This window comes from Ambystoma mexicanum, chromosome 1q, assembly GCF_040938575.1.
Source record: "Ambystoma mexicanum isolate Mex_15411 chromosome 1q, UKY_AmexF1_1, whole genome shotgun sequence".
NCBI lineage: Eukaryota > Metazoa > Chordata > Amphibia > Caudata > Ambystomatidae > Ambystoma > Ambystoma mexicanum.
Window position 1 is genome coordinate 1,093,714,674 of NC_090922.1, and position 27,471 is coordinate 1,093,742,144.

Here is a 27,471-nt window from a genome sequence, read left to right on the forward strand (position 1 = left end):
CAGTTCCAAAAAATGGTCCAGTGATGACATAGATAGGGTAATGTCAAGGATGTCTTCTTTGGCAGACTTTTACGATAAAAATCCAGACCATTTCCTTTCATATGATCCACAAGGGGCTACACCCTCAGGCTCTAATGATCCTATCCCCCCGAGTAAGAAGCCCCGGTTTGAGACACCGATGAGGTATACAGACCCCTTCGAGGTACAACCATACTCACGGCCATACTCACTGTATCAAGGAGAGACTTCCTTTGGTGAGGACCAAGATTTGGGCATGGTAGAAGAGCAAACCGGGACAGGCTACTATGGGACGATGAGGACCAAGAAGAGGAAGAGGAAGACCCTGAAACCTACAGTGTAGATTCCCCGGTAGAAAAGGAAGCCCCGGTTACCGACTCCCCTGTCGATAACCAACCCCTCCTGAACGAGGTTCTCGCAGGTGCAGCAGAACATTTCCATATTGACACCCATGGTATCCAGGAGGAGAGGGACTTCGCAGAGGAGTTAGTGGGAGAAAGGAGGCCTGTTGCCCAGACCATCCCTATCCTCAAGTCTATTCAGCGGAGAATAGACCCGTCCCTGGTGAACCCAAACCTCACCAGAGCAGTCAATCCCAGAGTTGAAAAACTTTTCAGGGCAGCCCAGTCTGACCCTCTCTATATAAGAGGACATCTGAAGCCAGACTCCCTAGTTGTCACTAACACTCGTAAGAGGGCTGGAACACCCTTGTCATCGTCCGAAGCTCCTCCAGACAAGGAGAGCAAAAAACTATATGGTTTCGGCAGGAAAGTAGCCTCAACGTCCGCCTATCAGGCAAGGATTGCAAACTCCACCACCCTGTTGGCCAGCTACAACTGCCATCAGTGGGAAGAAGTCGCGGCACTCATAGCCTCTGCTCCGGAACCCTTAAAGGGCCAGTTAGCTCGGATTTCCGCAGAGGGTAGAGCTGTGTCTGGTTGCATTTTAAAAGCAACCTTTGACGCCACTGACAACACAGGCAGATTGATAGCAGAAGATACTGTTATCAAGAGACATGCGTGGTTACGGCAGTCTGGTTTTAAGGCAGAAACCCAGGCATCATTGTTGGACAAACCGGTGGAAGCCGATCTGTTGTTTGGTAAGGCGGTCGAGGACGCACTGAAGAATGCCAAGGACAAATACGAGACACTAGAGTCCCTTGGCCAGTTAACCAATAAACCAGAGAGGGAATAGTAATTTTCGTCGCCCACGCGGCCAAAATTCCCAGAGAGGATCTGACTATTCCCAGGGGCAGGGTACACAGTGGAAAAACAGCCAACAGTCTACCCAGGGTTACGGCAGGGGTAATAGGAGAGGACGTGGTAAAGGCAGAGGCAGCCCCAGCAAAGGAGGCGTCACGCCTCCACCAAAGCAGTAACGCTCAGTTCAGGGTCCCTTCTCACGCAACCCCAGTAGGGGGACGCATTTCCAACTTCACCCAGGCTTGGAAAGGGATCAGACAGATGGGTGCTGTCAGCAGTATCCACAGGGTACTGTATAGAACTACTGCAGCGTCCCCGGAACCATCCTCCACGACAAAGAGTACACTCTTTAGAACATCAGAAGATTCTCCTCGAGGAGATCGCCATTCTGCTAGAAAAGGACGCGATAGAACTCGTCCCGGGACACCAGGTAAACAAGGGTATTTATTCAACTTACTTCCTTGTGCCAAAAAAAGATTTGACAATGCGCCCAGTATTGGACTTACGGCCTGACAACAAGTATGTCAAGCCCCAAAAGTTCCGTATGACTACGCTACAAGAGGTAATCCCCCTCCTAAAAAAGGGTGATTACATGGCAACCTTGGATATGAAAGATGCCTATTTTCATATTTCCATGTTCCCAGCACACAGAAGGTACTTGCGCTTCAAGGAGGACAGTCGGCACTACCAATTCAAGGTACTGCCCTTCGGGATAGCTTTGGCACCAAGGGTATTCACCAAGGTACTGGCGGTGGCGGCTGCACACCTACGCAGGGAGGCAATCCCGGTGTACCCTTATCTGGACGACTGGCTCATAAAGGGGGAAACCCCAGTAATTTGCAGGACAAACATTCAAAGGACTATCGACCTCCTCCACGAATTAGGCTTCTCAATCAACGAGAAAAAGTCAAGCCTGGTGCCAAGCACCTCCAAACAGTTCCTAGGAGCAATCCTAGATACTCAAGAGAGGTTGACCTTTCCTTCAGAGGAAAGAATTCGGAATATACTACTGCAAATTCCGCAATATCAGTCCGGTCACCAAATAACGGTACTCAAAGCAATGCGTTTACTGGGCATGATGGCGTCATGTATTTACCTGGTCCCCCACGTGCGTCTGCGCATGCGTCCCATGCAGGAATGGTTGGTGAAACAGTGGTCTCAGGCAAGTGGTCAGTGGGACGATCTAGTGGTCGTTTCGCCAACACTAGTACAAAGCCTTCACTGGTGGACAAGAGAGAATCTCGCACAGGGAAAACCCTTTTACGATCCCGAAGTACATGCAATAGTCACTACCGATGCATGTCTGACGGGGTGGGGAGCTCACCATCTCCACCACACAGCTCAGGGTCTCTGGTCTCCCTCAGTGGCCAAGAACCACATCAACCTGCTAGAGCTTCTGGCAGTATTCAGAGCGCTTCAAGCGTTCAAGCCCCACCTACTAAACCTGTCAGTGCAAATCCGGACGGACAGCACAACAGCCATGTTCTACCTGAACAAGCAAGGAGGGACTCGTTCGCCAAATCTGTCCAAGCTTGCCCAGAAAATCTGGATATGGGCACTCAGACGGAACATCTTCCTGTCATTACAACATGTTCCAGGGGAGCTCAATTCCCTGGCGGATGCTCTGAGCAGAGACTCCCTCCCAGAGGAACACGAATGGGTTCTACACAGAGAGGTTGTAGAAGATATCTTCTCTCAGTGGGGTTTCCCCACTATAGACTTATTCGCCAGAAGCGAAAACAGACAATGCCCAGGATTTGCATCCAGGTTCCCCCAACCAGACTCCCAGGGGGAAAGCCCTGTGGATGAACTGGTCAGGGATGTTTGCATACGCTTTTCCACCAACTCCTCATCAGGAAGGTGATGAACAGAGAGTCGATGACGCTCGTCCTAGTTGCTCCCATGTGGGCAAGACAACCGTGGTTCCCACACCTACGCAGGATGGCGGTGTGCAAGCCCATCAAACTTCCAGCCTGGTACAACCTACTGTCCCAGCACCAAGGTCAAACAGTGCATCAGCAACCCAACTCAATGAACCTGGCAGCATGGCTCCTGAGGTCATAGAGTTTGGACATCTCAATTTACCACAGAGGTGTATGGACATCCTAAAGGAATATAGGAAACCAAACACAAGGCACTTATACTTTGACAACTGGAAGAGATTCGTTATCTGGTGCCAGAGTAGACAAATCAACCCAGTTGATTGCACTCCTTCCACTATTGTTACATACATGCTCCACCTGCTGGACGCAGGATTGGTTTTTTAACTCACTGAAAGTACACCTGGCAGCCCTGTCGCATACACCACTTCCCATAACAAGGTCTTGTGGTGGAAAGTACCAGTAGTTAAAGCCTTCATGGAAGGAGTAAAGAGACTTCACCCTCCTATTTCAAACCACCACCAGGGTGGGACCTTAATGTGGTGCTATCTAAGCTCATGGGACCCCCTTTCGAGCCCATGCATAAAAGCAGTCTCAAACACCTGACTTATAAAACGGCCTTCTTAGTAGCTGTTACTTCTATAAGAAGGGTCAGTGAAATTCAGGCTCTGTCAGTGCAGGATCCTTTCTTTACGGTCCATAAAGACAAACTGGTTTTACGCACACACCCTAGATTCTCACCTAAGTTTATGTCTAAATTCCACGTAAACCAGTCCATCGAGCTTCCGGCTTTCTTCCAGGACCCTCAAAGCTCAGCTGAGGTGAAACTACACACCCTAGATGTGCGTAGGGCGGTCCTCTACTATGTAAATAAAACCAGACCGCTAAGGAAAACAGATCAACTCTTTGTCTCCATAGCTACAGGCAGAGAGGGGGATCGCGTCACTAAAGGTGCCATCTCGAAGTGGATTATTAACTGTATCCAGCTGTGTTACTCACTCTCTGAAAGAACTCTGCCTTTCACGCCAAGAGCCCACTCTACTAGAGGCATTGGGGCCACTCTGGCTTTCATTGCAAATGTACCCCTTGACACCATTTGCAAAGCAGCTACTTGGAGCTCTATTCACACTTGTACTCAGCATTACTGCATTGACACCCATTCCAAGGCAGATACACAAGTGGGACAAGCGGTTCTAAGACACTTATTTGCTCATGACCCTTCTCGCATCCCACCTCCTTCTTCAGGTACTGCTCGCTAATCTATGCACATCATGTGATCTAAGCAGATTCCACAAGCCTCAGAAGGGATACATTACTCACCGTAATCGTATTTCTGATGCTTGTATCTGCTTAGATTCACATGCGACCCACCCTTCCTCCCCTCTGAGAGAAGGTGCATGGTTGCTTGTTGTCTTACCTTGTTATCTATCTGCTTGGATTATCTGTACTCACGCTACTCCTCATGCTACCTCATGTCAGAAAAAATACAATCTGAGGATCCTAGACGCGTGAGGGATCTTGGGTACAGTGGACGTCACACTAGGGATAGTATTACTGGCACGCCCTGTGTCGACGCCCATTTTCGAGTTTCGAAAAACAAACTGTAATACTCCGCAGCTTCCACTAGATGTCGGCCTATGCACAGCATGTGAATCTAAGCAGATACAAGCATTAGAAATACGATTACGGTGAGTAATGTATTATATATGCATGAACATGCGTATGTGGGTCCAATGCGTGCTTTAGGTATCCTGTTTTAACTTATGTATATTGCGGTATACAGTACGGTGACAGGTGGTTAATTTCGAATCTTATGTAATCATGGTTCGTTTTCTTTGGCAGAATGGGGTGATTGCTCAATTGCAGTTGCACCTCCTTCATTGTTTCACGTTCACTGCTGTGCATTCTATTCTAAGCATGTGAATCCTTGAAAGATCCAATGCTGGAGAAGGTAATAGTTTCTTACCTGTAACTCCATTTCTCCAGCATTGGTATCTTTCATGGATTCACATGCGCCTTCCAGCCTCCCCGAAATGCAATCTTCGCATTTTTTCTGGTTTCACCCCGTTCCACTTGGAGGGGTCGAAATCCGGAAGGAGCCGCGGGGGCGGGGCATTTATACCGCTACGTCTTGGTAGGGCGTGCGTGCGCGGCCCAAAACGACATAGATAGGACACTAAAGTGTCGAAAGTTTTCCTATAGGAAAAGGCTATATAAGCTTACCGAGGGTTCCCAGTCTGTCGACGGGGAATATTCTAAGCATGTGAATCCATGAAAGATACCAATGCTGGAGAAATGGAGTTAAAAGAAACTATTCCCTTACCCTGCTTCAACTTCAATAAATTATCAATCCTAGAAGTTGAAAAAGCCATCCTTACCCTCAAACCCTCCAATTGCCACGGAGACCTTTGCCCAGACCAAATTATTAAAGATGCTGCACACAACCTCTCCCCATTCATCTCTAACCTCATAAATGCCTCCTTCTCCCCCGGCACCATCCATAACAAACCTGAAACAGTCCTGGGTCCTCCCTTTACTCAAAAGATACTCTTGACCCGTCCATTCCCACTATCACCCAATTACCACAGTCCTGTTCCTGCTCAAAATTCTAGACAAAGTGGCTTACTCCCAAATTCAACAATATCTGGAATGTAATCACCTCTTAGGAGTACGGCAATCAGGTTTCAGACCACAACATGGAACTGAAACTGCACTCATCGATCTTAAGGCACAAATAGACGCACTCAGAGACGACGGTAAGGCAGCGCTACTGTTGCTGCTTGACCTTGGAGCTGCATTCGACTTTTCTGGACCACAAGATCCTTTGCAATCACCTGGACTCTGCCACACTTCTCACAAGAAGCGATAGGTTGGATCAAATCCTTCCTCGACAATAGAACAATGCGTGTCTGTTAGGCCGAATTATATGCAGTACCCTTTGGGAACACTACACACAATTAAGACTACAAGTGAATGTACAATTTCACCTTTGGTTCAAGCCTGTACTACACAGTTATAGTGGTAGCAGTAGTGGAGCAGCCAGACTTATCTCAAGAGTAAGTGAGCAGTACAAATAGTTACACAAAGGACATCAATTACTATGATTCAGGCAAACACTGACTCAAGGTTTCTAAGTAAAAGAATATATATTTATTTACTCAAGTTGTATAACATTTCACTATTCTAAGCAAGTTAAAAATCACAATCATAAATACACCAGACCACTTCCCTTAAATTCCAGACAAGTTAAGCTCACAAAATGAAGTGGGAGCAAAGTGGCACTCCAGCAATTTAAAAGGGAGGGAAAGACAAAGTTATTAGAAATTAGGCAAAACCAACAGGTAACTACTCAGGGCATTTGAACAAGAGAGACTTCAGTGAGGAGATCAGCTAGAAAAGGCTTAGGGCCAAAGTCAATGGATCAAAAGTCTTTTGCTCAAGATCATACAGTTCAGGGTAGTTCGCGGTAAAGTTCGTGCCACAGATTCCGGACGAGGTTGGTTGGTAGAAAAGTTAGTTCAAAGAGTAGAGAAGGGCAAGCCCTCGGATTTTAGAAAGATTTCAAACACTTTCACCGCGGCTGACCGAAATGGACAACCGGATTTGCACAGTACCTTAAAACGGAGAGGGAGCTGTAGCTGAGGTGGACGTTCCTGGTGGTTCCTGCAGGCTCACGGTTCCTGGAGCGACTGTTGGACTGACATGAAGTAGGAATACTGGAGGGTCCTGCGCCACCCAGGGAAGAAACCAGCAGCAGAGCAAAACAACAAATAAAAGGTGCGCTCCTTAAAACCCAAGCAGGGTCCGACCTTCCTGGCTATCCGGCCCACTGTAGCTCTGTACAGCAAATTCGACCAGAGGAGGGGTCCTGGCTTGTAGTTTGGGCAAACTGGTTGGCCCCACCAGCTCAAAGGAAGAAGTTTCCTGGAGGATCTTCTTTGTCTTCGGATTCTGGCATTTCAGACCTGCAGCAGGGCTTCACCGGGCAGTTCAGTCGTGGTAGAGGTCCTTTTCTTCCAGTTCCTCATTGGTTCTTTTGTTCCAGTGGCGACTCTGTCTTTCTAGTCCCAGAGACCTGCTTTTTATGCAGTTTACCCCCATTCATACAGCCTCGCTGTCAATCACACAGCAGGGTGGCTGGCCTGGCAAGGCCAGTCCCCTTAGCCAATCAGACAAGAGTGTGACTTGGGTTACCAAGGGAATCCATGGCAGGGGTCCGAAGATCCCTCCCTCACATCCTGCCTACCTAGACTATCAGGCGCCTTAAGGAGGGCTTCTGTGCAGAAAAACACGAGAAAGACTTTAACAAAAAGAAATGGCGAATAAACCCAGTCGGAACCAAAATAAAATGTATTTGGTCAAGGGGGTTTATGTTCGAGGCTAATATAATAGCCTGGAACAATACCACGTTTATATAATATAATAGCGGTAGAAAAGTTAGGGTAGTTACCACTGCCACCAGCCAAGTCTTAATGTTAAGGGAGCGAAAAAAGGCTCAGAGAGGCACAGACAAAAAGGGATGAGTTAACCCTTTACAATACTCCATGTAAGCTGGGGTGTACTGGATCTGTGGTTTAAAGTGACTATATAAAGTTAATGGCAACTTTACCTGTTTCTGGGGGACAGTAGTCAGCCCCAGAAAAATGGAGTCAGTGGGAAGTCTCAAAGACAACCCTGTGTCACTGCACTGAAGGTGCTGTGTAACACGCACAAAAAGTTGTGCACATGGAGTAGGTGAGGCTCCAGTGCCCAAGATCACACAAAAAGTGAAAACGCACACAGCAAAACACATGTAAGAGTGGGAAAAAGGCTCTCACTCTTATCAGGTGAATAAAATAAACCCTAGAAGTCCAGCAAAGCTGCTGGGGGACTCATTAAGTAAGGGAAATCAGCCATTTATGAGAATTCTCCCTAACAGTGTCTTCACACCATTAGCAGCCGCTGACCCTATACCCATCACCCGTGGTGTGCCCCAGGGTTCCTGTGTCACCCACCCTGTACAATATTTTCACAAAGCCCCTTTTTGATGATTTAGATGGCCTGAGTATCACCTACACTAACTATGCAGATGATGCACAGATCCACATCTCGTTGACGGGCGATTACAACAACAAGGACTTGACCTGTGTACCTCATCATAAAGGCATGGATGGCCTCTCACGGTCTATGCTTGGATGATGACAAAACAGAACTTCTCATCCTCGGCACCCCTGCGCACCTCAATAAACTAGGCCATAACTACTCCAATTTCAAAATCGACAATAATAATATTAAAGTAGCCAAGGAGGTTAAAACCCTTGGTTTCTACTTGGACTCCACACTGACCTTCAAGAAAACAAGTCAACTCCATGACCTCATCCACCACTTAAACCTGTAAGATAATCAGAACAGCCAAGCCCTTCCTTTCCTCCAACAACTGCATCACCCTAGCAAGAGCCCTTGTGTTGTCCAAACTAGACTATTGTAATGCCCTTTACATGGGGAGCAACAAATACATTACCAACAAGATCCAGATTTTACAAAATAATGCACGAAGACTGGTGGAAGTAGCTTCCCGTTCAAAGCTGCCCAATACTGGAACTCCCTCCCTCCGTGTCTGAGGGAAGACTTACCCTACCCATGCTTCAGGTCCAATCTCATCCACTGGTTCAAGGAAAACGACCACTGACAGGCACTCTAATCCTGCCCTGCCTATCTATTCTGTATATAATGTATATAACGTCTACGGTCTACAGTGATTACCGTAGTGTAACATGTCTATATTATGCCTGTGTTCTATATTTACCATGCTTGTATTCTGTACATATGACCTATAGCTCTCTGTATTGCATATATGATCTTGCACAGCAATGTAACCTAAGCTGACCAACCCTCTTGATGCCTATTGCGCCCTGATGCCCTTGGGTCTGGCACGCATTACAAATATTAAAACAAACAAACATATCCCTGATACCTTCCTGATTTCCCTTATGAGATTAAAGAGTCTCGTCAATGGGCCTGTTAAAATTGATTGGAATGCTTTATAATATTGGTTCTCAAACCCATCTGGGCCATGGGCTTTATTCCCAGCCAGCATATTTATTGCCCTCCCCGTCTCCTCCTCCATGAAAGATGCCTCCAATGCTCTCCTATCTACCTCCGTCAATTTTGGCATGTCACAGCCTTCAAGGAATTTCTTTCGATCCTCCTCCCTGACGCCCTCTCCCGCTAAGTCTTTAGAGTATAAATTATACATGATCTCCCGTTTTTCTTCCTCTCCTCATATTAGTTGACCCTCGCCATTCCTCAGTTGTGAAATGTATTTTTCGGGCTGTCGTTTGCTAACTTTCGCTGCTAAGAAACTATTTGCCTTATACCCTTTGGTAGGGTATGTTTGCTTGGTGCGGGTCAATAATTGTGCCGATCTTTCTGCCAAATGTGCTTCTAGTTTAGCCCTAACCTTCATCAGAGCCCTCCATGCCCTCCTCGATCCTGTTTCTTTATGTAGATCTAGATCCTCTGCTTCCTTGACCGCCTTCTACAGAGCCACTCTCATCCTCTTATTTATGCCGCTGTTTGCGCAATGAATTCCTCCCTCATAACCGCCTTACTTGCATTCTACACAACTCCCCAATTCACCACCTCTGTGTCATTCTCCTTAAAAAAAGACTTGGTGTCCTCCATATGCGCCCTCACCACTGGATCTTTCAGAATGAAGGGCTTTAACCGCCATGCTTTCCGCCCTTCTGGTGCATCCATCAGAGGTTACAAATGCAGCACCACCGGAGCTTAAGGAACCACCCCCGAATTTCTATTTCCGTTACCTGGGGTACAAGCGTGTTCGAGACCAAAATAATGTCAATTTGGGAGAAACCCCTGAACTGCCAAGTAGTGGGTGTATTCCCTAGATTGGGGTTGGAAAAAGCACCAAGTGTCAAGTGTAATTCCATAAGGTCTTGTGCCAGCGCCAATCTATTTCTTCCTTCAGCCTGTGTTGGCTGAAGAGTTTTATCCCTGTGTGGGTCCACCACGCAGTTAAAATCCCCTCCTACTATTACCTTCCCCACACACCAACCTGAGATTTTCCTCCACACCTTAGTTAGGAAATGGGCCTGATGCTCATTCGGACCTTAGATGCTCACCAATGTCACCAATTGACTTCTTATTAAACCCCCACCACCAGGTATCTCCCCTCTGGATCTTTATGAACAAACCGCTTGACAAATGCTGCATCTTTCGCTATTAAAATTGCCACACCCCTTCGTTCCCCACTAGAGGCAAAGAATTGACTAGAAAAGAATTTTTGTTTGAGACGAATCTTGTCTTTCTCCACTAGGTGGGTTTCTTGTAACAAGGTCACTGAGGCCTGCAACTCAACCAGGCGTCGCAGAATCAAACGCCTTTTGATTGGGGAATTAAGTCCTTGAACGTTCAGGGACACCATATGTACATCTGCTCTCATCCTATTAACTTTCGACACCCTTTTAAGAACTCATCCTTCACCCCGATCCCTCGGCTAGCAGTCTGTTCTCTGTATACCACCAGTACCCTGCCCCTTCCCACTCCTAACTTGTGGTAAATTCTGTCCCCCGCCTATCCCCCCAACAACCACAAAACAATGTCCTCATCGACCACTGGGTTTTATCCTCACCCAGGTTGATGAGGACTTATCAAATCCTACAATCCTGTCCCTCCCCCGCTTCCTCTTCTACGCCTCTACCGACATTATTAGACCCAAACTTTACAAACCCACATTGCCCTGTGACGACCTCTTACCAACTCTCGACCAAGTTTAAAAAAAAAAGATTATTACATTTTATCAAAACAAACAATGCAAAAAACATAAACAAGTTCCAACAACCCTAAACGACCCCCACACCCCGGCCCGTTCTACCAATAAGAGACTCCCCTCAGCATGTTGCATCACCCTCCTCCGATGCCTGTTCAATTACTTCTCCATTTGTCTCATTAGTCAGCAATGTCCCAGTCAGGGTTATCCATCGTTGGTTGTCTGAGCTTGCTTCAGTGCCTTCTCCCATGCCCCAGTTTCTGCATAAATCAATTTATCTAATTCTCTCCACCATCCAACAATGCTTGGTTCGTTAGGATTTTTCAAGTTCATGGCTAGACACCGCTTGGCTAGTATGTACATCAAGTCTTTCAATGTATTCAATGGTTTGTCCTTCATGTTTCTTTTGTAGCCGCCTAGAAGACACGCTTCCGGGTTCTGAATATCTAACTCAATGCCTTCATGAGCTGCTTTGTCCACCACTTCCCTCCAGAACCTCTGCATAATCGGGCAGCCCCAGAACATTTGTATAAGCTCCGCATTAACTTCTCTGCATCTAGGACATTCTTGTCTGTTCACGCCTTTAAAAGTTGCTATGACCGCAGGAGTACGCTCTGTGTTACATACAGCTGTATTAATTGTAACCTGGCATTTCTGGAGACCTTTTTATGGCACCACATTACTCTCCCCCCACTCCCCTTCTTCTAGGGTCCTCCCCAATTCCCTTTCCCAGCTCCCTTTGCTTTTCAGTTCGGTACGAGATGTTTGGTCTAGCAGTATTTCATAAATTCGGGAAATAGCATGCCCCCCATCTGCCTCCATAAGTAATGATTCTATATCTTAATTTCCAATAGCATCTCCTCCGCTAACCGGCCACCGCCCTCTCACTACTTTCATCACTATGTTGTGAAGTAGAAATTGCCCTGCATGCAGGCCGGAGGCTACTTGCAGCTCCCCATATGTCATCCATGCCCCATCCTTCCATAAATCCCCAACTATGGCCACTCCACACTCCTCCCACCGTGCTCTGATCACTGCGCTATCCCCTGGTTTCTCTTTCAGGATTGCCGCTAGAGGTATCTGTGGCGAGAGCGGGTCCACCAGTCCCATTGTTCTACAAGCCCTATTCCATATTTGGGTTCCCAGTGCCACCAGGTAAGGGGTATTGGCCAGTTCACAAGAGATACCCAGAGGAGATCTCTCATGTATCTCCCTTTCATGACTGGCTGCAACAGTTCCGTTTCCATTGTGGGGATCATCTGCCATCCATTTAACTACGTGTTGCTTTTGGCACGCTAGGTAGTACAGCTCAAAATTTGGTATCTCCAGTCCCCCTGAGCGTACAGACTTTGTAGTGTATGCAACGCCACTCTGCTCCTCCCGTCCTGCCACAGGAACCCTCTATACATCTTCTCGAGATCTCGGAAATATTGCTTTGGGATATGATAGGGGATGTTTCTGAAGCAATGCATGAGTCTGGGTAGTGCAATCATTTTCAGTAACTCAGCTCCCCCCATCACTGTTAGAGGCAGCTTACTCCAAAACTCCATAGACTTGACCAAGCTTCGTTTCGACTGCTCCATGTTACTATCGTGCTCTCTTTTTGAGTCATGATAAATATTGATGCCTAGGTATCTGATAGTGGTTTTACGCCAACGCAAGGAGAGGGCTGGCAAGTCCTCTTCGGGCCTCCTTGCGAATGCAGCTAGTGGAAACACACATGACTTAGTCCTATTTATTTTAATACCTGTAAGTCTGCTCGAGTTGTCCAACAGCTCTAGGATGTAAGGGAGAGGCCGCTTGGGATCACTGAGGTGCAACAAAATATCGTCCGCGTACATGGACACCACGTGTCGCACCCCACCTATATCGATACCACAGCTCCAGATTCTTGTCTTAGGTATGCTGCCATGGGTTCCACCGCCATAATATATAGCATCAGAGACAATGGACATCCCTGCCTCGTGCCCTTATGTAGCTGCCATACTTCCCAGTATGTACTCCTGGTGCAAACCCTAGCTACTGGATCAGTATATACTAGCTTAACCCATCTTGTATATCGTGGCCTGATCCCCATCTTCGTCCTGGTGGCATACAACCAGTCCCAATGCACCGAGTCGAATACTTTGGTCGCATCTAGTGAGGCTACTGCGCCTTCTATGTTACTATCTGCAGTGCTATAAATTACATGGTGCAGTCTCCTAAAATGTTCTTTTATATTCCAGCCTGGAAAGTACCCCGTCTGATCCGGATGGATCAGTATATGTATCACTTTGCAGTCTCTGTTCGCCAGGACGGCTGTAAGGATCTTAATATCCTGGTTCAGCAGCGACAGTGGCCTATAAGATCCACAGTCAGTGTTCATTTTGCCCGGTTTAAGCAGTGGAACTATCGGAGCCTCTTGCATACTTGCTGAGAGAATGTTGGCTGTGTAGGCCGAATTGTTCACTTTCGCCAGTAATGGCGCCATGACTTCACTGTAGGCTTTGTAGAATTCCCTTGGGATCCCATAGGTACCGGGAGTTTTCCCTGTGGGGAGTATTCTAATCGTGGCCTCGATCTCTTCTGGGGTTTTGGGCGCCTTCAAAGGCTCCGTTTGGAGGGCGTCTAATCTGGGCAGTGATTTGAGATCCCGGACATCCTCAATGTCTCTTTCCTCCCTCCTTTAAGGGTCTGCGTATAGTGTTCTATAATATTCTGAGAATACCTTGTTTATTCCCTCATGTGTATTCACTTCTTCCAAGTCTGCATTACGAATCAAGCATATTGGGGGTCTTATGTCATAGCGTTAACACAACAAGGCAAGTTTTCTCCCTGGTTTGTCCCCTTGTGTATGGTATCTTTCTAGGTACTTCATATAACTAAACTTGCAGAGTCTATCCCATTGCGCAGGACATTCCTGCTTCAGCTTAATGGTTTCTGCTATGTGTTCCCTATCATGTCTGGCTTCCCCTTCCCGTGCTCTCAATTTTTCTTCTACTGTCTCCAGTTCCCTAGTTATGACTTTTTGTACCCCTCCTGACTCTGCTATAATTTCCATTCTGAGCACCACCTTGTATGTCTCCCAGACCGTGCCCACTTTATTTACACTGCCCATGTTCACTGTGATGTAATCTATGTTGCTCTTTCTGATATGCTCGGCAAATCCTGTGTCCTGGAGTGATTCGCTCCTTAGTTTCCAAGTGGGGATAGGAGGTCTCAGTGTGAACACACTTCATTTCACCACCAGTGGGTAGTGATCAAATAGTACTCTAGCTAAATATTCTAAGTCTGAAAATTCCATCCTGTTCTCCTCACTAGAGACCATGTAATCAGTTCGCGTGTATACCTTATGAGGGGCCGAGTAATGGGAGTATACTCTTTCGTCCCCATGCTGCGCCCTCCAGATGTCTCTCAATTGTAAGTGCTTCAATAGAGCATTGAGCACCTTAGCCGGGGGGGGGGGGAGTGGTTTATTATGTTTCTTGTCTGACCTGTCTTTAGGGGGATCTAGGGTGCAGTTAAAATCCCCTCCCCAGAGCAACTTCCCCTCTCGCTAGGGTCCCAGCCTCGCATACAAAGATCCAAAGGACACAGTGGCATAGTGGTTTGGGGCTTATGTATTTACAATACAAACTTCTTTATTTTCTATCCTCCGGTGTAACATTACCATCCTCCATTCATTATCTGTCTTTGAGGTCAGTACTTTGAATGGAATCCACAGGCTTACCCAAATGAGGACTCACTTCGCATACGTTGAATATGTGGAGCCGACCATCACCCTCCTGCCCCCCAAGCCCTTTCCAAACGTTTCTGGTTTTGCAAATCCGGTTGCATTTCTTGCAACAACACTATCCCAACATTATTACGTTTTATATACGTATACACCCTCATACGTTTCACATAGTTGAGCCACCAAACATTATCTTAACAATGCCTGCTATTGACGTATGCTATTGGAGAGTTCAGTGTGGCCTCCATCCCATTGCAAGCATCAGTAAGAGTCTAACGCAACATTCGGTCCTATGTGTTGGGCCTTCTCCCCACCCCCACCCACCCACCCCCCACTGCAAACTAACTACAACTTTAACTCGTCCCTCCATGACTTGCATGCACAGACTTTGCCGTTTCTGCTCCATTCAGCCTGGTCTTAAGACCAGTCTCCTGGCGCCCTACGGGTGGGCCCTATAGGGTGGCCCAAAAAACTACTTCTACGGGGGGGGGGTAGCAAGACCACTACAGGCGCTCTCGCTACTGAGTTTCTGTTACCCATGGTTCGGCTCCTACTATTGCAACTCTTATCATACAGCTTCCCTGTTACTTATAATTACAGACACTAGGCCTCATAAGACTTTCTGTTGCTCCACCTAGCGCAGTTCTGCATAATATCTACTGTGTTTTCATCGCATTAAATGTCATTCTATTCTTGAGAGCGTTTGTTCTGATCTGCTGTCTCAGGGATTTGCACACTGTCCATCCATTCTTGGGCTTCCGTTGGTGTTTCGAAGAAAAAGGGCTTCCAGTTGTGTAGCACTTTCAACTTAGCAGGATATAATAACAGGTATTTCAGACCTGCTTTCCTGAGCCTGGCCTTTATCGTTTTGTACTGGCCTCTCCTCGGGACCTGGAAAGTGTAGTCCGAGTAAACCGATATTTTGGCCAACGCTCTTTGTATTTCTCCCCCGGATCTGGAAAAGACCAAGATCTTTTCCTGGTCTTTGTAATTAAGCACCTTAGCTATCATAGGTCTTGGCGGGGCTCCTGCCAGCAGTCGCCTGATGAGTGAGCAGTGTGCCCTTTCGATCATGAACCCCTGTGTAAATTCGCTTGCTCCTATCTCTGGGAGCAACATATTTTCAACATAGGTGGTTGGGTCTGATCCTTCCACCCCCTCTGGCAATCTTACGATTTGCACGTTGTTTCTTCGTGCTCGTCCTTCTGCTTCGTCGGCTCTATCTTCCAGCAATTCGACCCTCTGTTGCAGGATGTCAATGTCCCTGGCTGTTTGCGTTTTTGCCTCTGTGTTGTCTTTAACCTGCTGCTCCAATTTCGTAGTACGTTCAGCAGTAGCACGGACATCTTTTCTCAACAGACCGACATCAATTCGTACCACGCCTATCTTGGCCTCCAATGTGATTTGCAGAGTTGAAATGGCTTCCAGGGTCTGTTTGTTTGTCTCCCATTTCGTTCGGGACAACCGTCTGCATTTGACTCTTGTCTCTTTTGTCTGCTTCCTGCTGACCAGTTGGGCTCTTTGCGAAAATGTCTAATGTGCCTTGCCTTTGGTCTTGTTGTTTCTGGCTGCCATCTCTAAACCGTGTGTCCGCACTATGTTTGGGTCTGTATGACTATTTCAAGTGTCCAGCTCCTTCTGGGCGACTGGCCCACACTTCCCGTGCCCACTGCGCCCTGCAGGGCAGGACCGTGTACTTTGTGAGCTCACTGCGTCTTGGCAATCTGGCCTTGTGTCTCTGTTCAGTGCACCAGGATCTGTATTTGCGTGTGCTTCAGGTATTTTCCCTTAATGTGCCTATCCCTTGAGCCTCTCCCCCAACATAGACCTGCGCCCATTCAGCGCTTTCTATGCACCCAAGCGTTGGTTCTCCTCCTAGAGCTGGTCACGATGCTGCTAGCCCGTGCTTATTACACCGTCGCGTTGTGGGGGCCGATTCCCTCCCCGCGAGGGTCCTAGCCAGTCCAGGACATGTAAGACACTGCCCTGTGTGTCCTATTGCTTCTAAATGCTGCTTTACCAGGTGGGGTGCTTCACTCGTTCCTCTGCAGAGTCTTGTGATGGTGCTTGCTGACCCGGACTCGCAATGTATAGCTATGGCCTGCCGCGCTTTCCTCTTCTGGAGCTCATGTGCAGCAGGCACATCTGCCTCGGGGCTCCTTCTCTCCCCCACCACTGTGCGTTATCAAGCACTGTACGTTCGAGCGGCGCCTTGCTTCATGCAGGGTGGGGGTTTTAGTGCCCGGGTGTGTTTCTGTGGCGCTTTATTCTATGCACGGGCCCCCCCACTCCTTACCTCCGGTTCGGTGCTCTCTCAAGTTCCGCGCAGCTCTCAACTCGTGCTGCACAGCCAAGGGCCTCAGCTCTGCTTCCTTCGGCGGTCCTCTTATTCGCGGTCCCTGTCGACAGCATGCTGGGCGGCTGCCTTCTCCTCGTTCGCCCAGCAACCCGTTACCGCTCGCCCAGGGAGTTCTGGTCCGTCACCTTCCGTGGCCATAATGTTGGATGCAGCGCTGATGTGACCGCTCTCTGCTCGCTACCTCGGGCTTCCACGTATACGGAGCTCAACAGACCTGCACTCTGGTGTTAGGCAGAATCCTGTGCAGTTCCCTTAGGGAGCACTACAGAAGATTAAGACTACAGGTATATGCAAAAAATCCCCTTTGGTATCAGTCTGTACCACAAAGATTTAGTTGGTAGCTGTGGCTAAGCAGTCAGACTTATCTCAAGAGGGAGATGAGCAGATTTCAGGGTTTACGCAATAGGACTACAATACCATGGAACAAGGAAAACTGACCAAAGCTTTGTATCAAAAAGAATATATATTTGTATTTACACACACTGATGTTCACACACAAATCACTATTATTAGCGTAAGTTAAAACAGTCAAGAAAAGTATACACAACTCCCAAGAGTGAAAACTGAGCAAAACGGCCCAGTGTAAACTAAGCAGAAATGGCGCTCTAACAATTTATTCAGAGGGAGGGAAAGAACAAGTTATACAGGTTTAGACTCCTAAACACACCAGCAACCCTTCCCAACTGGATTGTGAACAAGTTAAGCAAGGCAGCACTTTTGCATCAACAGTACGTTGGTGAAAACCGAGCAAAATGGCACTTCAGCAATATATAAAGGGGAAGGAAGGGTGGTTATAAGAGGTTTAGGTGCACCAACACATTTCTTGAAGAAAAACAATCTAGAGAAGGGAGTTGTAACAGATTTAGCCAGAGTCAAGAGGCTTGTGCCAGAGTCAGTGGTACAAGGGAAAGTGCCCAGGTTCAAAATGTTTTAGTAGCTGCAGTCAAGTCTTTGTTAAACGATTGAAAAGGTGGTTGCAGGACGTAGAAAGATAATGTTAGACGACAAGGCGGCAAGTCTAGAAGGTAAGTAAAGGATTTAAAACACCTTTAGCAATACCCAGAGAAACGGGAGTCCTGGCGGAACAATGTACCTTGAAAGTGGAAGAGGCTCCTGCAGTGGCGGTAGTTCCTGGCAGTTCCTGCAGTTCGGGAGATCCAGCAGAGGAAGAGAGGCTCTCGCCGTGGAGGAAGGTTCGAGTTACTGCACTGCCCAGGGATGAAACCAGTCGCAGTGCTGCCAAAACAGAATAAAAGGTACGCTCCTTTAAATCGCGGTCATGGTGGACGGGTGCATGGCTATCAGGTCTCCTAGTGCTTGGCACTGGCGATACGACCAGGGCAGGTCCTGGAAGGCGATTGGGGAACTGGTTGGCCTCACCAGTTCAAGGGAAGAAAACTCTTGCAGGTGAAGATCTTCTCGAGTCATTGGAGAAAAATGGTGAGGATCTGCAGCAGGGCTTCACCTGTGGTTCAGTCGTTGCAGATGTCTTTGGCTTCCCTCCTTTTCCTCTTCTTAGTTCCAGTGGCAACGTCTTGTCCTCCAGTCCTCAGGACCCTGCTTTTATGCAGCAAGACCCCCATTCATACAGCCTAGCTGTCACTCACACAGTGGGGTGGCTGTCGTGGCAGGATAATCCCCCAGCCTATCAGGGCAGAGTGCGACTTTTGTTGCCTAGGTAAGCCTGTCCAGGGTGCCTATTCCCCCTCTCACACATCCTGTCTACCCCAGACTCAATGGCGTTGAAAGGAGGGCTTCTGTGCAGAATCCCGCCAAAAAGACGAACAAAGGATCCCCGACCTGGGTTAGGATTTCAGAGAAAGACACGAGAAAGAAATATTAAGTTCTGACAATAAAAACCTACCGGAGTAAAGTTAATATTAAAATAAACCGGCGGTATCTTAGAGGCTGTCGGTAAAAGTGGTAGCCTTGAACAATTGGAAAATCCCATAGGAAAATATTTGCGGTCGAATATTTACGGTAGTAACCACTGCCACCAGCCAGACACTTTGGAGAGGAACTGTACGGTACCCCCTCGAAAATGAACACCAGGGAAAAACGATTAACCCTTCCCAGTACTTCCATAGTAAGATGGGTTGTACTGGTTCTGTTCATAACTATTGACTGGTAAAGTCAATGTTAACTTTACATGCCCTGGGAGACAGTAGTCAGTCCCAGGGTATGGAGTCTATGTTTGGGGGTAGCTACAACACCCCTGTGTTACGGCACTGAGGGTGCTGTGTAACACACTTGTTATAAAGATTATTCCTATGAGGGTGAGAAAAAAACCCATAGGCCATAAGCACACAAGATAGCCTAAAACAAACACTAGCAATCTGTCTAAGAGTGGGAAAAAAGGGTCTCACTCTTAGCAGGAGAAAAAAATAAACCCTTCAAATCCAGCAAAGCTGCTGGGGGACTCTATAGGTAAGGGAAATTAGCCTTAGAAGAGAATTCTCCCTAACATCTGGCACCTGGCTTGTACCTTCACACCAGGATTTCAAGAAATGTCGTTGCAGGCTTTCCTTTCTGCCCAGATGGGTATCAGCAGACTATTGCAGTCCATCCCTGCTACTGTCATGGCAGGGCGGACTCAGCAATATTCCTCAGCGATCCCGTCCTACGGTCTCACGGCTGCCATTTTCTTATTGCCTCCACAGGATCTCCCGCAGTACACTTCTTCGGTGCTGCTTCCTCCAGGCAGTACACCACGGCTCACCCTTCGGTCTGCGGCTTCTCCAAGTTATATTGCAGCTATGCTAATGTGTTTGATGTTGTTTGGACTGCTTTAACACCAAGTAACAGGGTATTTCGCATTCGGATCTGTAGGAGCACAGAATGAAGACTTCTTCCTCACATGGTTGCTGACCACCTCCCCCCCACCCAACTCTAGACCAAGTTATGTCCCCAACCGTATTCCTGTTGGACCCCCCCCGGCCGCCTCAACTGTCTTCTGCTTGCTTTTCCCCTTCAACAGGGGCTTCATCAATTTCCCTCGTTACTTTCTTCCTGACGGTAGAGCCGTATCATCTTCCTCCTGGTCTCCATTCGGTTCCGATAGCTGTCCCTTCTCTCCCTCTTCCATGAGAGAGGCCATTTCTATTTCTTTGGAAATCACGAATTGCCACCCTCGCCATTCAAATCTTAAAGCACATGTGAACCTCAATCGGTATCGGACCTTATTGGAACAAAGCCAGTCTGTAACCACTCTTAGCCTTTTCCGTTTGATCAGCGCTGCTTGTGCCAAGTCTTGGAACAAAGTCAGTAATGTGTTTCTGAACCTCAACGGCTCCTGCTTACGTGCCTCCTTAATGATCTCTTCCTTCACTGGTCAGAACATCTGGTGTGAGGTTCCTGCTTAATTGCCATGATGAATACACATGATGGGTGCGATCCAGTACTATCTCCCAATCACTACCTCCGCCCAAGATGGAATGGAACAAGCCCTGCACATACTCCTGTAGGTCTCGGTCCACAATTGCTTTCGGGATTCCAATAATCCTTATGTTACTCCTTGATCTGTTTTCTGAATCCTTCTGTTTTTCTAGGGTATACTGCATCTGTTTTTCCACGGCCTCCATCCGTTGCGCCAAGATCTCTTGATCATGCCCCGGCTCACATGTAACCGTCTCCAACTCATCCACTCTCCTTTTGACTGCCATGGCCTTTTTATTAATGTCTGAGATGGCCTTTAAGTCCACTGTGCTCTCCCTAATGTCTTTTTTTTAATTCCTTTTGGCATATCTTGTAGATCTGATCTCTGGAGCGGGGCGTCATCCTCCATTTGGAGGGGTGCCGGAGGAGTATGAATTTGTGCGCTTGTTTGATGTTGCGCCCGTTTCGGGTTTTCAGCACCCATCATGAGTGCTTTAATGTGTCCTGATTGTGGGCCCTTGAGTTTTTCTGGGTTTTTATTGGCAATGTTGACGAGCTGGGTGTGTTATGGCCTTAGCTTTCCTCCTTTGGGAGTTGGATTAGCTGTGCGGGAAGTGCTCTCTTGGTTCCACCTCTTGTCCTTTGCTTCTGTTGGACACTTGTGTGGACTAAATGTTCATTCGGTGCCCCCTCCGTTGGGCCGATGATTAGACTCCTTCCTTAGTGCCCGCATACGCGGTAAATGACCATCAGCTTTGTGCCCCTACCACGGGCGTCTCTCCTCTGCCCCAACCACCTCCATGTCCTTTCACCTGTGTATAGCGCCTACTTAATCTGCCACCCGGCGACGCGGGGGTGGAGGGGTCATTCCCTATTTTCCCTTTTGTTTTGCTGCGGCCGGGGGAGGGAGTCAACGCAGTTCATCCCCTTCTCCTTTCGCCCCTAGGGCCCCGGGTAAAACCTTTGATCTCCTATTATTCTCCCACGTGCTCCAGTTGTTACGGGCCTTCTCCTCCCCCTTTCCCTCCTCAGGTGGTGTTAAGGGGCCTCCCCCGCTTCTCTCTCTCCTTCCTTTATTCACTCCTCACCTCATTCTCGTGCAACGTGAGCTTTCCTCCAGCTCCTCTTCCCCCTCCCACGTTCTGTCTGTAGCTCATGAGCTGGTTGTGTGTCTCTCCCGGGGGTTTGATGTGGCCTGCTAATGATGTCGATTCAGCCCGTGAGGGCTCAGTCGCCGTAGCATTCTTCCCCCAATCGAGTCTATGCAAATCTTCATGGCTGGTTCCTGTGCCTGGGGGGGACCACTACTTTGCGTTGTTGCAATGGGTTTAATTTTGCCGCTGCACCTCTAGTAGTTCCTCTAACGCACCGGAGGGAGAGCGGCAACCAGCTATCTCATATCTGTTTCCACGTATTGTGCAGCCATGCGCCCATCTGCCGTGACTCGCTCTCCGGTGCATGCAGGTCCTGTGTCCTCTCAGATCAAATGAGTCCGCTGCGGGCGGGCTGCACACCTTCCTTTCCTCCTGACTTGCACTCCCCTGCCGCTCCTCACCGGAGGGGCCACCAGCACTGGGCAGCCATTTCCTCACTGCCTCCGTCCTGGTCCTCAGTGACCGCGCTCCTCCTACGCTCGTGAAGTCGCACCCACCATCTTGTCTCCCCAGGCACTCCTCAGGACTTTGGCACACCGTCTGCACCTTCTGCGGTCCTCAATCACCACAAATGTTAGTCCACAATGTCTCCAGCACTTGAGGAACCCTCTACTAAATTGTCAGGGTTCGCACACCGCTGACAGGGGGATTTAGATAGCCAGGACTGAATCGGCGATCAGGAGCTCAGCGGAGTGGTATCCTGCAGCGTCTCCAGCTAGCCACCCAGTTCCCCCATTTTTAAACACAAGGCATATGCATAATAAAATCATGACATGTTGTACCTACCGATACTTCAGATCTGGTTCCTCAGTTCCCACCCTCGCTTCCGCCAAATCTTCGTTATTAACAGATTTGCTTGCCAATAGAAACGCACAAAATGGATCCCACGCATCCCCTGGCCTAGAATTCTCGGCAACATCTTAGAATATTCATGTTCCACAACACCATGCCAAGTCATGCAGCCATTTCTCGACAGATGGAACAGGACTAGATCAGAGGAATAAAATGCACCTTTTCACTAGGATCATATAAATAGACAGCAGTTTCCTCCCACCCTTAGAAATACCTGTGAGCCATCCAATCATGCAACAAAGAATGTCTAGCAGCACTTTATGTTGAAACATCTGCCTCGTCAGTTCAGTAACCTGCCACCAAAATGACAACAGAGGGGCATTCCCACAAAATGTGTATAAATCCGGCATTGTCACATTTACATCTGGCCATCTGTGCCCTCATGTTTCTTCTGGACCAACCTGGACAAATGGGCACAGTGAAGGATTCTAAATTGAATAGGTTTAAATCTAGAGTATATAGCCACGTTTGTGGTATATAAGCACACATATTGCCACCTTTTATCCTCCAAGTCGATCCCAATATCTCCTACCTACTGTGACCTACACGGTAATACCTCCATGGGAGCAGAACCCTGAACCATCTGATAAATAGTAGACATCACCCTACTAGAGTTTGCAGCATTGACAATATACGTTGGAATTGGAAATACCTGTGTTTCAGCATGGAAACCCGAAAGACCATACCCGAAACGCCTTGGATCCTCAAATACTGGAACGCCAGCCCAAACCACTCCCCTACCTTAGCCTCAACCCGCTCCCAGGAAACAAAAGTCCCATCCATCTCTTAATGACACCATCACATGTTGGGGCAATACACTGGATATCCCAAACTGCCAATTCTGGGCTATACGGACACGGTTCCTCCATTCACAAGCACAACCGCCGCCGTGCATGGACTGTACATGAGACTGGGTCAAAGAGTCACTTGTTGGCGAACCTCCTAGATGGCAAGGTGCTCTGCAAAGAATGAGGACGGACCGAACACCCCTCAGTATGCACATACAGAAAGGACCGTGAGTCCGGCATCCAGTATGAAGCAAATGAGACCTGGGCCGCCAAGTAATACAGTTCTGTATCGGGCACATATAGACCCCTTTGTTCCCACGTTCCTGTAAGTGTCTCCCATCTAATTCTAGGGGATTTAGGTCTCCACACCAACTTAATCAACAGCGTTTGCAGTTCCTTATAATATTGAGAACCAGGCCAGACTGGAATATTGAGAAACAAATATAAAATCTTAGGAAGGATCACCATTTTCGTGATGGCTACTCTACCCATGAATGGGATTGGAAGCATGTCCCACCGCTCAATTTTCCCCTGTAGCGTCTCCATGTAAGCCCCTTTATTATCTTCCAATAACTGCGGTCGATTTCTGCTAACTGTGGCCAAATAATTAGTACTAGTCTGCTCCCAGCGGAATCCCTCTGTACCAAGTGGTCGCCACGTGGCCTCATTCAATGGAAATGAAATAGATTTAGACCAATTCACCTGCAACCCAGATATTTCACTAAAAGATTCCATATCCTCTGAAAGCAGCTTCATATTCCTCTGAGTCTTTAATGTATAAAATAACTTGATCCACTTAAAGAGATATCAATTCCCTGACACCTCCCAGTGTAAGCCCTCAGTGCCTATGCAGTGGTTATGATATGATTGGTTATTTATAACATGCTTAATACCCAGAGGTTTCTAAGCGCAGACCCGTGGATTGAACCTGTGTTTCTCTGTGGTCTTGCTTCCAAGGCGAGCACGTTGCCCCTGAGCTATCCTCCCGAGACACAGCAATCGCAAATAGAAGGGGGGACAACTGACAACCCTGCCACGTCCCCCCACCCCAATGCAAAGGATACTGAGCGCATGCTGATGAGCCCAATCGGTGCACTCACAAGATCTTGACACATTGTATGTAATATGGCGATGCCACCACTTTTCCCAGAACTGTAAATAGTCAAGTGCATTTTCCATATCTAAAAGTGCTCCAACCGCTTGCACAACCTATGTCAATACTGCACACAATCTCCACCATTTTAAAAAAAAAAATGTTTTTTTGTTTATTAGTTTCACATTTAGGTCAAAACAGCAATTGCAGCATACAGTACATTAAACAATGCAGGAAGCGCCTGAGCAGTGCCAACACAGAGTAAATCAAGGAAGAACAACTAAAAAGCAAAACAGTCAGACCTCTGGCCGGTGCATCCTGCCATGCACATACCATCTTGAAAAAATGAGACAAATTTCACACAACAACAAAATTCTACTCGACGCATATCGATATTCCAAAGGGAGGGACACACCAATCACACTCCTGCCAGCACAGTTGGACCACATTTACACCCGTCTGCCTGTCACCGACCTGGGTAATGTGATAGGAACTGAAAGGGGTCCAAACGTCGCAGGGTCTAGCAGATATTGTAATCATTGCACAATAATCACGTTCCATATAACAGCACCGGGCCATTGCTACCATGCATGCATCGCAAGGAGTTGGGATAGGACTTGTCCACAGCATTAAAATACATCTCTGAGCCAGAATCATGGCTAGCAATAGAAATTTCCTGCAACCCTTAGGGAGGTCAGGTAAAGATCCAAACATGGCACATAAGTCACGTGGCATACACTGACACCAACCCGTCCCAAAACAAGGAAGGCTTCGGGCAGGCCCAGACCATATGTATAAAAGTTGCAGCTGCGCTGCGACACCACAGGAACCTGCCATCCCTCGTGGGATCAAACATCTGGTGTTGTGCGGGAGTATTATGTGCTCGGTGCAGGGTTTTTAATTCGAATTTAAACCGGGTGCTAACCACATATGTACGCGTTATCTGGCATAGACATCACTGCTTCTCTGTACATTCACAGCCTGAATCCTGATCCCACTTGCCCCAGACTAATAAGGTAGCCCTCGGAGCCTCCTGCTGGGCCATATGGTATATGGAGGGGACAACTTTGCGACTTTCACCCGCGCTAAGGAGGAGCTGCAATAAGTGGGGTAGTTGCCAGTTCCTGCAGTAAGTTCATAGACCACACATGAAAAGCCACCCGAATCTGGTTATACTGAAACAAATGGCCGAAACCCGCCCCCATTTTAGCAACAAATAGCTCCTGCGTGACTAATGTACCCTCTGGATACAGATCATGCGTAAATCTTATACCAATGTATTCCCATTGCATCGCGACCGCCTTGTCACAGGAAAGTTTGAAAGTACCAATCCGAATGTCCCGCTGCATAAGGGAATATCACATGTAAGCAGCGCAACACTATAAAAGCTACTGGCCTCATCAAATCGACGTTTGGTCGACACCTGGAGCGACACAAGACAGCCATGAAGAGAAAGAGGGTGGACCGAAGCACTCTCAATTCCTCATGCAGAGATGGAATGGAGCCAGGCATCCAATACATGGCAAAATTAACCTGTGAGGCCAGATAATACAACTTTATATCCGGGGCTCCGATGCCCCCTTGACCACAGGGCTGCTCCAATGTTTCCCAGCGGGAACCTTGGGGACCAAGTCAATGTCACTAGAAGTGATCTAATCACGTCCAGACTGGAATATTCTGAAAATAGTACAGAAACCTAGGCAGGACTACCAACTTTGTAATGGCGATGCAACCCAGGGCTGATGAGGGGAAGAGTACACCAGCGAGCCACCTTACCACGAAGTACTTGAAGATACAGGCAGTGGTTATCCCGCAAAAGTCAACTATGATCTCGACTGACCCTGACCCAGAGATACTGTACTGAGGACTGCTCTCATCTATACAGACCCATCTCGGGAGGCGATTTCATATGCTCATTCAGTGGAAACAGGATTGATTTAGCCCAGTTAATCCATATCCTGGTAACCTCTCCAACTCTCCAAAATCATCTACCTCCCGCCTCAGCAGGCCCAAATTGTTTGTGGGATCCTTGAAATATAGGACAAGAGCATCTGCATGAAGAGAAACTAATTCACGCATCCCTCCCATTGCCAAGCCACGATCCAGGTGGAACTTAAGAAGACATCTAGCTAAGGGCACGATTGCGAAGAGCAACAGTGACAAAGGACAACCTTGCTGAATCCTGCGGCCCAGACAAAGCGTGCATCCTCATACCAAACAGATCTATACCTTCACTAGCCCTAGCGTAGAGTAACCTAACTGATCGCAATAAAAAAAGAAGGCAAACCCTCCCTCTCCAAAACTGGAAGCAGGTAGTTCCACCCCACCAAATCGAAAGCCTTTTCGGCGTCCAGTAAGGCACTCACCACCTGCACCTTAGGATCTATCTGTGCTATAATTGCAAAGAAGTGTCCTAAATTAAGTGAGGTAGACCTCCCAGGCATAAACCCCAACTGATCCGGATGTATAAGTGAGGAGAGAATGGGCAGTAGACGGACTGCCAGGACGTCAGGGAATGTCTTTGTGACCAAGTTCAATAATGAAATTTGCGGGTACGATGCGCACTCCAAAGGATCCTTATTTCGTTTTAGTATTAAATGAAACAATCGCTTCACGTTGTTTGGGAGGCAAAATCCCTGACTGCAATGATTATTGACAAACCTACAGCATATACTTGGAAATCTTGGGCCCAAATACCTTATAAAATTCGGCCGTTATGCCAACTGAACCAGGGGCTTGGAAAAAGGAAGCTTTGTAATTGCCGCCAATATCTCCTCCAAAGAGACCGGAACCGCCAGGGACACGCAGGCCTCGCCATCTAATACAGGCATCGAGGAATCCTCCAGGTAGCTTGACAATACACCGGGCACAGTCCCTTGCTGCATATAAACCCATGTAGTACTCCCGGAAAGTCTCTAATATCTAATCGGGTCTGTCACAATCCTACCATCAGTTGCCCTTATTGCAGCTATATCTGGAGAACCCCTTCCTGCTTCACTAGCGCCACCAGATGTCAACCAGGTCTACCATCCTCTCCATACCTCAGAGCCAAAGCGGGGACTGCCATATACTGAACATCCCTATCCGCGGTCACACGGAATTCATCCAACGTTGTCTTGAGAGAAGCAAGCACTTTGTGCTGCTGCGCTCTGCTCATTGAGAGTACTAGGAGCATCAGCTATTTCTCCAGGTCTCCCAGCTGCTGCCTGAATCCTCTAAGCACTCCACACTCCAAACCCATACAGCGCCCCAGGAGAGACACCTTAAATG

General features: G+C 47.8%; 1 protein-coding gene across 1 annotated transcript in view; it reads left to right on the forward strand.

Moving 5' to 3' along the window:
- The window catches only part of LOC138541759 (bromodomain testis-specific protein-like), a 2,079,689-nt gene that overhangs the window by 1,981,388 nt on the left and 70,830 nt on the right, over positions 1 to 27,471 (forward strand). The window lies entirely within an intron of this gene.